The sequence below is a fragment of the Rhinoraja longicauda genome, chromosome 5, assembly GCF_053455715.1.
Source record: "Rhinoraja longicauda isolate Sanriku21f chromosome 5, sRhiLon1.1, whole genome shotgun sequence".
Taxonomy (NCBI): Eukaryota; Metazoa; Chordata; class Chondrichthyes; order Rajiformes; family Arhynchobatidae; genus Rhinoraja; species Rhinoraja longicauda.
In genome coordinates, this window is record NC_135957.1 from 44,739,209 (window position 1) to 44,751,925 (window position 12,717).

At 42.0% G+C, this 12,717-nt stretch overlaps 1 protein-coding gene across 1 annotated transcript in view; it reads left to right on the forward strand.

Moving 5' to 3' along the window:
• LOC144593910 (exostosin-1-like) overlaps nt 1-12,717 on the forward strand; it is a 117,443-nt gene that overhangs the window by 81,079 nt on the left and 23,647 nt on the right. The window lies entirely within an intron of this gene.

Consider the following 12,717-nt stretch of genomic DNA (forward strand, 5'->3'; position numbering starts at 1 on the left):
GCAGGTAGTAACAACGGCACTTCACAGTTACATATTCCAAGTCAGGGGAGCATGAGTTTGCCAGGGCCACCACGTCTGAGTACCATGAGGTATTGATTAGGAGCAGATCCCACCGCCTCGAATCTTGACTGAAGATGCTGTGCAGTCATCCAGTGAAGGGTTGTTCGGGTTAGGTGGCATAGTCATCCAGTCACCTTGTATAAAGACAGTTAATAGTTCTCTTTACTTAAAATTCAAATTTTGCATAGTTACTAAACTTACAGTTGTATAAAAATTGATTTACAGTGTTTATCTTGGCATTCATTAGATTTTAGATTGGAATTAAAAGGTTATCTGTCAACATAGTTGATTAGCGATCAACACTTTTCCTTTCAGTGTTGCAACATTAGTTCCTTGTGAAATACACATACACATGTCTACAGCAGATACCTTCAATGTCATTATCTATTCTGCTGATATGACAGAGTATCTTGTCTCAAATGGAAAATTATTTAGACTAAATCTACTTGTATGATTGCGTAAATCAGGATTTAACAAAAGCAATCTTTGCAATCTTTTGTGAATGTACGGCTTTAATCTCTACAAGAGTCCCTTATCTATTACTATTCAAATTTATATTTGGATATTTAGAATCCCCATTTATCACATTTCTCTGACTCTTGCACATCTCTACACCTTTCTTGCAAGTTTTCTTCTGAAAATCCTTCCTGCCAGTTGGTGACCAATAAAATAGTCAAGTATTCATTATCACACCTCTATTCTTTCTTAATACTGAACAAATAATTCTATCCATTGTGTCTTTCTCACACTGCAACATTCTCCTTAACCAAAGCTGCTTTTATCCTTATTTTCTCCCCTTCCCCATCTTTTTTGAACATTCTATATCCAAGAATAGTTAGAACCCAGTCCTGACCTTTTTTTTAAAACTAGGTCTCTGCTATTGCCATGCTGTTTCCTATTCTAGTGTGGATAACACATTCATATACTTTCTTCCTCGTTCATTTAAAAAGATGAGAGGGGATCCTATCAAAACATATAAGATTATAAAGGGGTTGGACACGTTAGAGGCAGGGAACATGTTCCCAATGTTGGGGGAGTCCAGAACGAGGGGCTACAGTTTAAGAATAAGGGGTAGGCCATTTAGAACGGAGATGAGGAAAAACTTTTTCAGTCAGAGAGTTGTAAATCTGTGGAATTTACTGCCTCAGAAGGCAGTGGAGACCAATTCTCTGAATGCATTCAAGAGAGAGCTAGATAGAGCTCTTAAGGATAGCGGAGTCAGGGGATATGGGGAGAAGGCAGGATCGGGGTACTGATTGAGAATGATCAGCAATGATCACATTGAATGGTGGTGCTGGCTCAAAGGGCCGAATGGCCTACTCCTGCACCTATTGTCTATTGTCTATTTATTTAATAACTTTAATGCCTTTGAATGACTTCATCTCATGTTGTATTTGGCAGCTAAGCACACCTTTATGACAAGCAAATTTTACAAGCAGACCTCTATATTATTTATGAATAATGAAACACTGAACTGAGCACTTTCTATTGCTAAGTTAATTTTCAATTCAATTAGCTAATTTCTCTTTCATTCCATGAATCCTATTTTATTTTAAGGCATTGTATGTGGCACTTTAGCAAATGACAACTTGAACCAATGTTTTTACAGTATAATCAATAGTCAGAATAATGTAGTCATAGAACTAGTCAGCATGGAAACAGGCCTTTTGGTCCAACTCATCCATACAACCAAATTGCTTAACCGAGCCAGTCCCACTTGCCTGTGTCTAGCCCATATTCCTGCAACCTTTCCTGTTCATGTATCTTTTGATAAAGTCTTAATTGTATCTAAGTGTCTTTTGAATGTCTTAATTGTATTCATTTCTGCCACTTCCTCTGCCAGATTGTTCCATGTACACATCACCTTCTGTCTGAAAAGGAGACCCTCAAGTCCCTGTTAAATCTTTCCTTTCTTATTTTAAACCTATGCCCTCTAATTTTAGGCGTATCTGCTCTGGGTAAAGGACTGTGACTATTTGCCTTACCTATGCCCCTCTTAATTTTATAAACTTCTTCCTCAGCTTACTACTGGGAAAAAAGATCCAGCCTATTCAGCCTCTCTTTATAACACAAACCTTCTATTTATGAAGATGTATTCATCATAAATATTATCTGTACCCTTTCCAGTTTAATTACATCCTTCTTACAGCAGGGTGACCATGACTATGTGGCCTTACCAATGTCTATTTTGTCCTTAACAAGGAGGTTTAATTGCATAATTGCAGTTATATAATACTGTAAAGATCAGAACTGCCCAGCAGTTTGCAAACATCAATCGACCATCAGATTATCATCGAAGGTATAACAAAATGCTGGAGTAACGCAGCAGGTCAGGCAGCATCTCTGGAGAGAAGGAATGGGTGACGTTTTGGGTCGAGACCCTTCTTCAGACTGATCAGATTATCATCCATATCCACAAAGCACTCGAGCCCCCACACCGACCTGCAGTCGACTTGGGTAGAACCCTCGACTGCTGTTGCCTGGACCGTTGCATGGCCATCTTGGCCTGGCCCAGGAACAGACCGACAGGGAAATCCTCCTCTCCTCTTTCCTCCCACCCCCCGCCCCCCACCATGGACTGGGTGACCAACGATTAGGAGCTTGGGGCAGGAATGCAGCCAAAATTTGAGGAGTAGCCCCTTCAGATACCCAAACAGGGGTTGCAATGTCTCACACTCTATATACATGGAACACGGTCTCTTCCATGCCATACAAACGCCAGGCGGCTGGCAAGGCCGTGAACCAACTTAAATAAGTATTACACAACACTGCTCTATGCAACACATATAGAGACACCTCCACTGGGGGCCTTACCAATGTCATGTACCCAGTGGTGCTGTGGTAGAGCTTATTTCCTTTATCTTTAAGTTTTTCCCTGGTTACCCTCTTGTTTTTATGTATGCGTGAAAGGCCTTCGGATTTTCTTTAATCCGGCTTGAAGTGACTTTTCATGGCTCCTTGTAATCACCCATTTGAGTTATTTTCTAATTTCCCTCTCACTTAGATTCTTACTTACTTAATCCCAGTGTTCCATGCACACTCCAAAGACGTACAGGTATGTAGGTTAATTGGCTGGGTAAATGTAAAAATTGTCCCTAGTGGGTGTAGGATAGTGTTAATGTATGGGGATCACTGGGCGGCACGGACTTGGAGGGCCGAAATTGCCTTTCCTCATTATCAGGGCAATACCGCACAACAGTTGTGCAGCTGCACAGGCAGCACAGTGGTGCAGAGGTGGAGTTGCTGCCTATAGCACCAGAGATCCGGGCTTGATCCTGACTACCGGTGTTGCCTGTATGGAGTTTGAATGTTATCCCTATGACCATGTGGATTTTCTCCAGGTGCTCCGATTTCCTCTCACGCTCCAAAGATCCATAGGCTTGTAGGTAAATTGGCTTCAATAAAATTTGTAAATTGTCCCTAGTGTGTGGGATAGTGCTAGTGTACAGGGTATCACAAAATGTTGGAGTAACTCAGCGGGTCAGGCAGCATCTCAGGAGAGAAGGAATGGGTGACGTTTCGGGTCGAGACCCTTCTTCAGACTGATGTCAGGGGAGGGGGCGGGACAAAGAAAGGATGTAGTTGGAGACAGGAAGACAGTGGGAGAACTGGGAAGGGGAGGGGAAAGAGAGGGACAGAGGAGCTATCTGAAGTTAGAGAAATCAATGTTCATACCGCTGGGGTGCAAGGTGCCCAAGCGAAATATGAGATGCTGTTCCTCCAATTTGCGGTGGGCCTCACTATGACACTGGAGGAGGCCCATGACAGAAAGGTCAGACTGGGAGTGGGAGGGGGAGTTGAAGTGCTCAGCCACCGGGAGATCAGGTTGGTTAAGGCAGACTGAGCAAAGGTGTTGAACGAAACGATCGCCGAGCCTGCGTTTGGTCCCGCCGATGTAGAGAAGTTGACATCTGGAACAGCGAATACAATAGATGAGGTTGGAGGAGGTGCAGGTGAACCTGTGCCTCACCTGGAAAGACTGTTTGGGTCCTTGGATGGAGTCGAGGGGGGAGGTAAAGGGACAGCTGTTGCATCTCCTGCGGTACCTGGGGTGGGGGTGGTTTGGGTGGGAAGGGATGAGTGGACCAGGGAGTTACGGAGGGAACGGTCTCTGTGAAAAGCAGAAAGGGGAGGAGAAGGGCAGTACGGTAGCGCAGCGGTAGAGTTGCTGCTTTACAGCGAATGCAGCGCCGGAGACTCAGGTTCGATCCTGACTACGGGTGCTGCACTGTAAGGAGTTTGTACGTTCTCCCCGTGACCTGCGTGGGTTTTCTCCGAGATCTTCGGTTTCCTCCCACACTCCAAAGACGTACAGGTATGTAGGTTAATTGGCTGGGTAAATGTAAAAATTGTCCCTAGTGGGTGTAGGATAGTGTTAATGTATGGGGATCACTGGGCGGCACGGACTTGGAGGGCCGAAAAGGCCTGTTTCCGGCTGTATATATATGATATGATATGATATAATATGCGAAGATGTGGCCACTAGTGGGATCCCGTTGGAGGAGACGGAAATGTTGGAGGATAATTTGTTGTATACGCTGGCTGATAGGGTGGAAGGTGAGGACAAGGGGGACTCTATCCTTGTTACGAATGGGGAGAGGGGGAGCAAGAGTGGAGCTGCGGGATATAGAGGAGGCCCTAGTGAGAGTCTCATCTATAATGGAAGAGGGGAAGTCCCGTTTCCTAAAGAATGAGGAAATCTCTGATGCCCTAGTATGAAACACTTCATCCTGGGCGCAGATGCGGCATAGATGGAGGAATTGGGAGTAAGGGATAGACTTTTTACAGGAGACCGGGTGGGAAGAAGTGTAGTCAAGATAGCTGAGGGAGTCAGTAGGTTTGTAGTAGATGTCGGTCACCAGTCTGTCTCCTGTGATGGAGATGGTGAGATCCAGAAACGGTAGGGAGATGTCGGAGATGGTGCAAGTATATTTAAGAGCAGGATGGAAATTAGTGGTGAAATTAATGAAGTCAGTGAGTTCTGCATGGGTACAAGAGGTAGCACCAATGCAGTCGTCAATGTAGCGGAGGTAGAGTTCTGGGATGGAGCTAGTATATGCCTGGAACAGGGATCGTTCAACATACCCGACAAAGAGGCAGGCATAGCTAGGGCCCATGCAAGTGCCCATAGCTACGCCTCCGATTTGGAAAAAGTGGGAGGAGTCAAAGGAGAAGTCGTTGAAGGTAAGAACCAGCTCTGCTAGGCGGAGGAGAGTGTAATTGCTGGTTGGCATGGACTCTCAACGGAAGTGCCTGTTTCTGCACTGTATCTCTAAAGTACAAGAAAAGAACTTCTCCAATGCCAGCACATCCTTCCTCAGATATGGGGCCCAAAACTGCTCACAATACTCTATATGCAGTCTGACCAGTGCCTTATAAAGCCTCAGCATTATGTCCCCGTTATAATATTCTAGTCCTTTCGAAATAAATGCAAACATTACTACCGATTCAACTTGCAAATTAACCTTTTTGGGAATCATCCACCAGCATTCCGAATATCCTTTGCATGTCAATAGACAAAAGACAATAGACAATAGGTGCAGGAGTAGGCCATTCAGCCCTTCGAGCCAGCACCGCCATTCAATGCGATCATGGCTGATCACTCTCAATCAGTACCCCGTTCCTGCCTTCTCCCCATACCCCCTCACTCCGCTATCCTTAAGAGCTCTATCCAGCTCTCTCTTGAAAGCATCCAACGAACTGGCCTCCACTGCCTTCTGAGGCAGAGAATTCCCCACCTTCACCACTCTCTGACTGAAAAAGTTCTTCCTCATCTTCGTTCTAAATGGCCTACCCCTTATTCTTAAACTGTGGCCCCTTGTTCTGGACCCCCCAACATTGGGAACATGTTTCCTGCCTCTAATGTGTCCAATCCCCTAATTATCTTATATGTTTCAATAAGATCCCCCCTCATCCTTCTAAATTCCAGTGTATACAAGCCTAATTGCTCCAGCCTTTCAACATACGACAGTCCCGCCATTCCGGGAATTAACCTAGTGAACCTACGCTGCGCGCTCTCAATAGCAAGAATATCCTTCCTCAAATTTGGAGACCAAAACTGCACACAGTACTCCAGGTGCGGTCTCACCAGGGCCCGGTACAACTGTAGAAGGACCTCTTTGCTCCTATACTCAACTCCTCTTGTTATGAAGGCCAACATTCCATTGGCTTTCTTCACTGCCTGCTGTACCTGCATGCTTCCTTTCAGTGACTGATGCACTAGGACACCCAGATCTCGTTGAACATCCCCTCTTCCTAACTTGACACCATTCAGATAATAATCTGCCTTTCTATTCTTACTTCCAAAGTGAATGTCCAATTTCTGAATCCTCTCCCCATTTAGAAAATAGACAATGCCTTTATTTCTACTACCAAAATGCATGACTGCACACTTAGCTACGCTACGCTGTATTTTATCTGCCATTTCTTAGCCCACTCTCCCAATCCGTCCAAGTCCTTCAGCAGTCCCTGCTTTCTCTACACTACTTGCCCCTTCACCTATCTTCGTATCATCTGCAAACTTGGCCACAAAGCCTTCAATTCCCTCATCCAATTCATTGATATGCAACATGAAGAATAACGGCCCTAACACTGACCCTTGCGGGACACCACTAGTCACTGGCAGCCAACCAAAAAAAGCCACTTTATTCCCACTCTTTGCCACTGCCATTCAACCAATCTTCTATCCCATCTAGTATTTTCCCTCTAATACCATGGGCTCTCATCTTCTTTAGCAGCCTCACGTACAGCACCTTATCAAAGGCCTTCTGAAAATCCAGGTAAACATCCACTGACAGTCTATCCTGCTACTTACTCCCTCAAAGAATTCCAACAGATTAGTCAGGGATTTCCCCTTCACAAAACCATGCTGACTTTGGCTTATTTTACTGTGCGATTCTAAGTACTCAGAAACCTCATCCTTTATAATGTACTCTAAAATCTTACGAACGACTGAAGTCAGGCTAACTGGCCTACAGTTTCCCCTCTTTTGCTTCATTCCCTTCTAGAACAGCGGACTAACATTTGCAATTTTCCAGTCGTCTGGGACCATTCATGACTCTAGTGATTCTTGAATGATCACCACTAATGCCTCCACAATCTCTAAAGCTACATCTTTCTGAAGTGGATTGGTCAATAGCCAACTAATATTTGGCCCAACTAATTTTACCTCTGCCTAGACTAGGTTCCTGTGCCCCCACTCCCATAATTAAATATTAAAATCATCCAAGTTCTGTTGGTTTTATTTTTGAGAGTTGGGGAGTGGTGGAATGATTGTTCTTACGTTAAGTTTGAATTACAGTAAAATAAAACTTCAAACAGGAAGCAAGCAGATTGGTGCTACTTGACACAATGACACCTTGAGGGAATAGTTGATTTACATATGTATTTAATTATATATTTTTGCTGGATCCTAACACTAGTTCTACTCTTGTACTTAATGGCTAAATGGGGCTTTCCTCCGGGGAAACCATAAACCAAAGGAGAGTTGATTTAATGTTTTAATTTAGAAGAGTTACAATAACTTAACACGATTTTTCTCCAGAGATTTTGAAAAAGCTCTTAGGTTTTATTATGTCCATAGTGAGGGAAAAAATAGCAGCAATAATTAACTCAAACGTCAGATGAAAATCTGAATATCCTAAAATGACTGATCATGAATCCAATTACACCATGACATGTGGTTTCATTTTTGGAAGACATTACTTAATTGGTAATGTTGAATTGCTTAGTACTCAAAAGAAATGTAGTTGTGACACATTAGATCCAAAAAACAGTAGTATGGGAAGTGTCACAACTATTGATTTTTTCATTCAGAGTACACTACAATCATTATAAGAAAATAACTGCAGATGCTGGTACAAATCGATTTATTCACAAAATGCTGGAGTAACTCAGCAGGTCAGGCAGCATCTCGGGAGAGAAGGAATGGGTGACGTTTCGGGTCGAGACCCTTCTTCAGACTGATGTCAGGGGGGCGGGACAAAGGAAGGATATAGGTGGAGACAGGAAGATAGAGGGAGATCTGGGAAGGAGGAGGGGAAGGGAGGGACAGAGGAGCTATCAAAAGTTGGAGAAGTCGACGTTCATACCACCGGGCTGCAAACTGCGCAGGCGAAATATGAGGTGCTGCTCCTCCAATTTCCGGCGGGCCTCACTATGGCACTGGAGGAGGCCCATGACAGAAAGGTCAGACTGGGAATGGGAGGGGGAGTTAAAGTGCTCGGCCACCGGGAGATCAGTTTTGTTAATGCGGACCGAGCGCAGGTGTTCAGCTCATTCCCTGCATTGTAATGTTTGAAATGTTGAACTGAATGTGATGCTAGTTGGCTGCTTCTGAGTTCCAGTATTGCAGTATATGTTTTTGTTGAGAAGCAGAAGGCAGCACTCTAGTTTCTGGCATAATTTATTTGATTTCACTTTTCCTCTTTGATAAGAAATATTTTTATCAGGTGAAAGAATTTTCAGGTCTATAACTCTAGCAATGCAATATCGTTTTAAGCTAAAATTACATTTTAGATTACATAGTTAGGTTCTAATGTAGAATTGCAAATTATTACCTCTTTGAGCATGTAAAGGTTGTTACTAATTGAATCAAGCCACAATTACCAATATATTCTCATGATAGCTATCAATAATATAATAATCCATTAAATTGGAAGCCATCAGAGGCATTTTCCATCATTGTGTGATGCTTGAAATCCCTATTTATTCTACGTTTCTTCTTAATTTCACTGAAATAAACTATAATTTGAATGATTTTGTTAAAATATTGAACTTTCTTCATAGATATTTCTCTTGCATTCATTTTTGTTTCAGCAGTGCAATTTCATGGCTGGGTGACAGCGGCATATAAACTAAAAGTAGCGCAACTTTGCTTTCAATGGATTAAGAAAAGTACCAGTAAAAATATGTCGAGATATTTTATGATAAGTAGAATGCGATAAATTAAGAGCTGCTGTATCATCAGCACTGATCAGTAGAAAGCTTGTTAGATCTCAATTATGTATGCATCAAAGGATCATATTCAAATTAATGGAACATTATTATATCAAAATCTGCAACTACAAGCATTACCATGTGTATTCACGTCAAGAAAGAGGCTGAGGAGTATTAGAGAATAGCATGTACACAAATTAAAGGATTGTAAGTTGCAGAGTAAAGAAATGTTTGTCTCTTACTGTCTTTTATAATACAGAACCTGGGCAATACAACATTACTAATTGTGGTGTCACAAACCAAATCAAATCCTAATGATGAAACAAGGGTTTAAGTCCATAATCTCCAATTCCAAATCTCAGTCATTTTGTTATGTTATATTGTCCTTGACCAGCTTGACATAACTAGTTAAGAATAGAAGCATTTGATTTAAAAACATAGAAAATCATGCATTTAGTGGATAGTTTCAGAGCTGTATAAAAGGTAGATTAATTTGCTACAAAAAAACAAAATGCTGTAAATGGTAACTATCTGAAATAAAAATAGAAAATGCGTGAAAAATTCTGAGTGGATTAGATAAAACCGATGGTAAAAGAAACAACTTAACATTACAGATAATCAGATATTTTAGCAAACCTGGAACTGTTATAGTTATAACAGGTTTTAATCAAACAGAAAAGAAGGAAAATGGGAAGAAAGAATAGAACAAATATGAAAGGATGGAGACCAAAAATGATTACATGATAAAAAAGATGATGCATGGTAAAAGTTGATGCAGGAGTAATGGGAAAAGTAAAGAACAAATATATCAAGGATCTAAATTATTACCATGATCAGTAAAGATTATTACCATGATCAGCTCTGGCTGTGACCAATAAATGTCAAAGCCACCATTGAATCCCAAATGGTATGAAGTTGACAAGATGAGGTGATGTTTGCTAAGTATCATACAAATGTAGACCATTCTGTCATTGTCAATCAAAACATTTTACAGGTAGCATCTCTGAAGAATATGGATAGGTGGCAATTTGGTCAGACCCATTGTCGTAAGGGGGAGAATGCAGGAAGAGAGGTAGGGCAGGAAAAGCCCTGGCAAGTGATAGGTGGTTGCAAGTGAGAGGAAGAGTTTGATTGGCATATGGTTGGATAAATGCCAGAGAGGAAAAGCTGAAGGATAGTGAGATACGAAGAGAAGATGCATTAAATATAAAGCCAGAGGAAGGAATATAAGAGGAAGTGGATAGGACAAGAGGAAATGTAGAAATGGATACGCATCCAGGTGGGGCACAAGAAAGGGGGGTGGGGGGGAGGAAATGGTGGGTGTTGTTTGTAGGTTTGTTATCTAAAATGGAGAATTCAATGTTCATACCCATCAGTTGTAAGTTACCCATGTGGAATATGAGGTGCTGTTCCTAAAGCTTATGACCTCACTCTGGCAACAGAGGAATCCCAGGGTGGAATAGTCAGTATGGGAATGGGAAGGAGAGTTAAAATGGTTAGCAACCCAGAGCTCTAGCAACCCATGGTAGACTGAGTTCAAGTGTTCGGTGAAACGGTCACCTAGTCAACGTTTGGTAACACCGATGTAAAGGAAGCCACATTGGGAACACTGAATCCATAGATGAGGTTAGAAGAAGTGTGTGAACCTCTGTATCACCTGTAAGAGCTGCTGAGGTCCCTGGATGGATGTGAAGGAGGAGGTAAATGGACAGGTGTTAGATCTCATGAGGTTGCAGGAGAAAGTGCCTAGATTAATTGGAGAACGAAGAGTAAACTAAGGAGTTGCAGAGGGTGCAGTCTATGCAGAAAGTTGAAAAGGGCAGGGATGGGAAGATACAAATGGTGGTGGGATCACACTGATGGTGGGGGAAATGTCAAAGAATGATGTGTTGAATTTGGAAGCTTGTGGGGTGAAAGGCAAGGACCAGAACTGGTCTGGGGGGAGGGGGAGCGAGAGCTGAACTATGGGGTACAGAGGACCCTCAGATCCTTATGAGTGATTTGCTTTACATTCAATATTACAGTTAATTGTTCTTTAAAAGCTGAAACTCAGTTCAATGGTTCTTTATTGTCACGTGTACCGAGGTACAGTGAAATTACCTATGGAACCAAGGCTAACATTGTCGTCCTTGCCTTACGTTTTTGGGAAGATGACAGAAAGCCAGTTTCTTTTGTCCTCGCAGTTTGTGTGGCAAAGGTATTCTTGCTACAATTTAACCAGCAGTGAAAAATAATTGTTGCATCTGTAAGTAAATACAGTATATGTTAGATGGTAGTTGGTGCTTTTCCTAGCATCTGTTGCCCTTGTACTTCTAAATGATAGAGATCTCAGGTTTCAGCTGTGTTATTGAAGAAGCTAGAGAGTTTTTGTCATGCATCGTCTGAATGGTTTCTGCAGCTAAGATGTGGAAGTGGTGGAGAAAGTGAATGCTTCAGGAGCCAAGTAGGTTCATTTTGAGCAGAGAGTTTATGAGTGCGAGTTTCCTCGGTGGTGTTGAGATTCAAATTCATATTCTATCACATTCATAATTTTCCATTTAAATAACAGAGAACCTTGAGGCAGTCAGGGATCACAGGGTCCACATCCTGTTCAGTAAGCAATAGTTTTTATATGGCTGGTCTGTCAGGTAGTTTTCTTGTCAGATTAATTGCAGAGTATTTATTTGATGTGAATATTCCCCAAATCATACAGTTTGCAAGCACAGTGCATGCCATGTTATTGAAAGAATTGTGAATGGAAATGAAGACAGTGCAAGAACAGCCCTAGTTCTGATCTTGGAGGAAAGTTCATACTCAAGAAGCAGATGAGATAACAGTCATAAAAGAACTCTATTTAGATAATGTCACCAGAAAATGATGCAATTAAATCACTGTTATCCTGAAAGGATTGTCAGTGGCAAAAGAGGAAGTAAAGGGGGAGATACACTTTTGCAGGACAGTCTACCGGAAGACATTAGGAAGCTTGCCATGACCGAGGAAAGGATTAGGATGTTTGAGGGAAAATATCTTGTGAGTAGGGAAAGGAGAGCAGAAAATCTGTTTGACTGGAAAAGTAGGCAGAAAGTGATTGTGTTAAATGGGGAAATTGGCATTGATGGTGCACAACGATTGAATTACAAGGATGGAAATATCGAGGGCAAGGAAACTGGAAATGAACATTGGAACAACGATGTGTAAAGATTTGTCACTAAGAGCTTCCATGAGGTCGAGATTGCTTCAACAAGCACCATCAGCATTTCTTTTGCTGCGATTAAAATCAAATTTTCAATGTGGTCCTGAGAGATTAGAGTCCTGTGAAGTTCTGAGGAAAGTGGAAAACCAAGGGAGAATAAATTAAATAGCTGATGTCACATTATGTTGCCAGGCAAAAAAGATCTAGAGACGAGGAAGCGAAAAGGAGCGGTTTAGTTTAGTTTAGAGATACAGCGCGGAAACAGGCCCTTTCGGCCTAATGGGTCCGTGCTAACCAATGATCCCCGCACATTAACACTATCCTATACCCACTAGGGACAATTTTTACATTTACCAAGTCAATTAACCTACATACCTGTACGTCTTTGGGTTGAAATGGATTGAGAATTTTAAGGACTGGATTTTTAAAAACTGCTCTGGCGACGTAAGTTTCCTGGCCAGAAACACGAGTGCCAAATCCTAGAAAACAGATGAAAAGGTGAATGATTTGATAAATTCAAAATTCACTGGACTACTGGCATATATAGA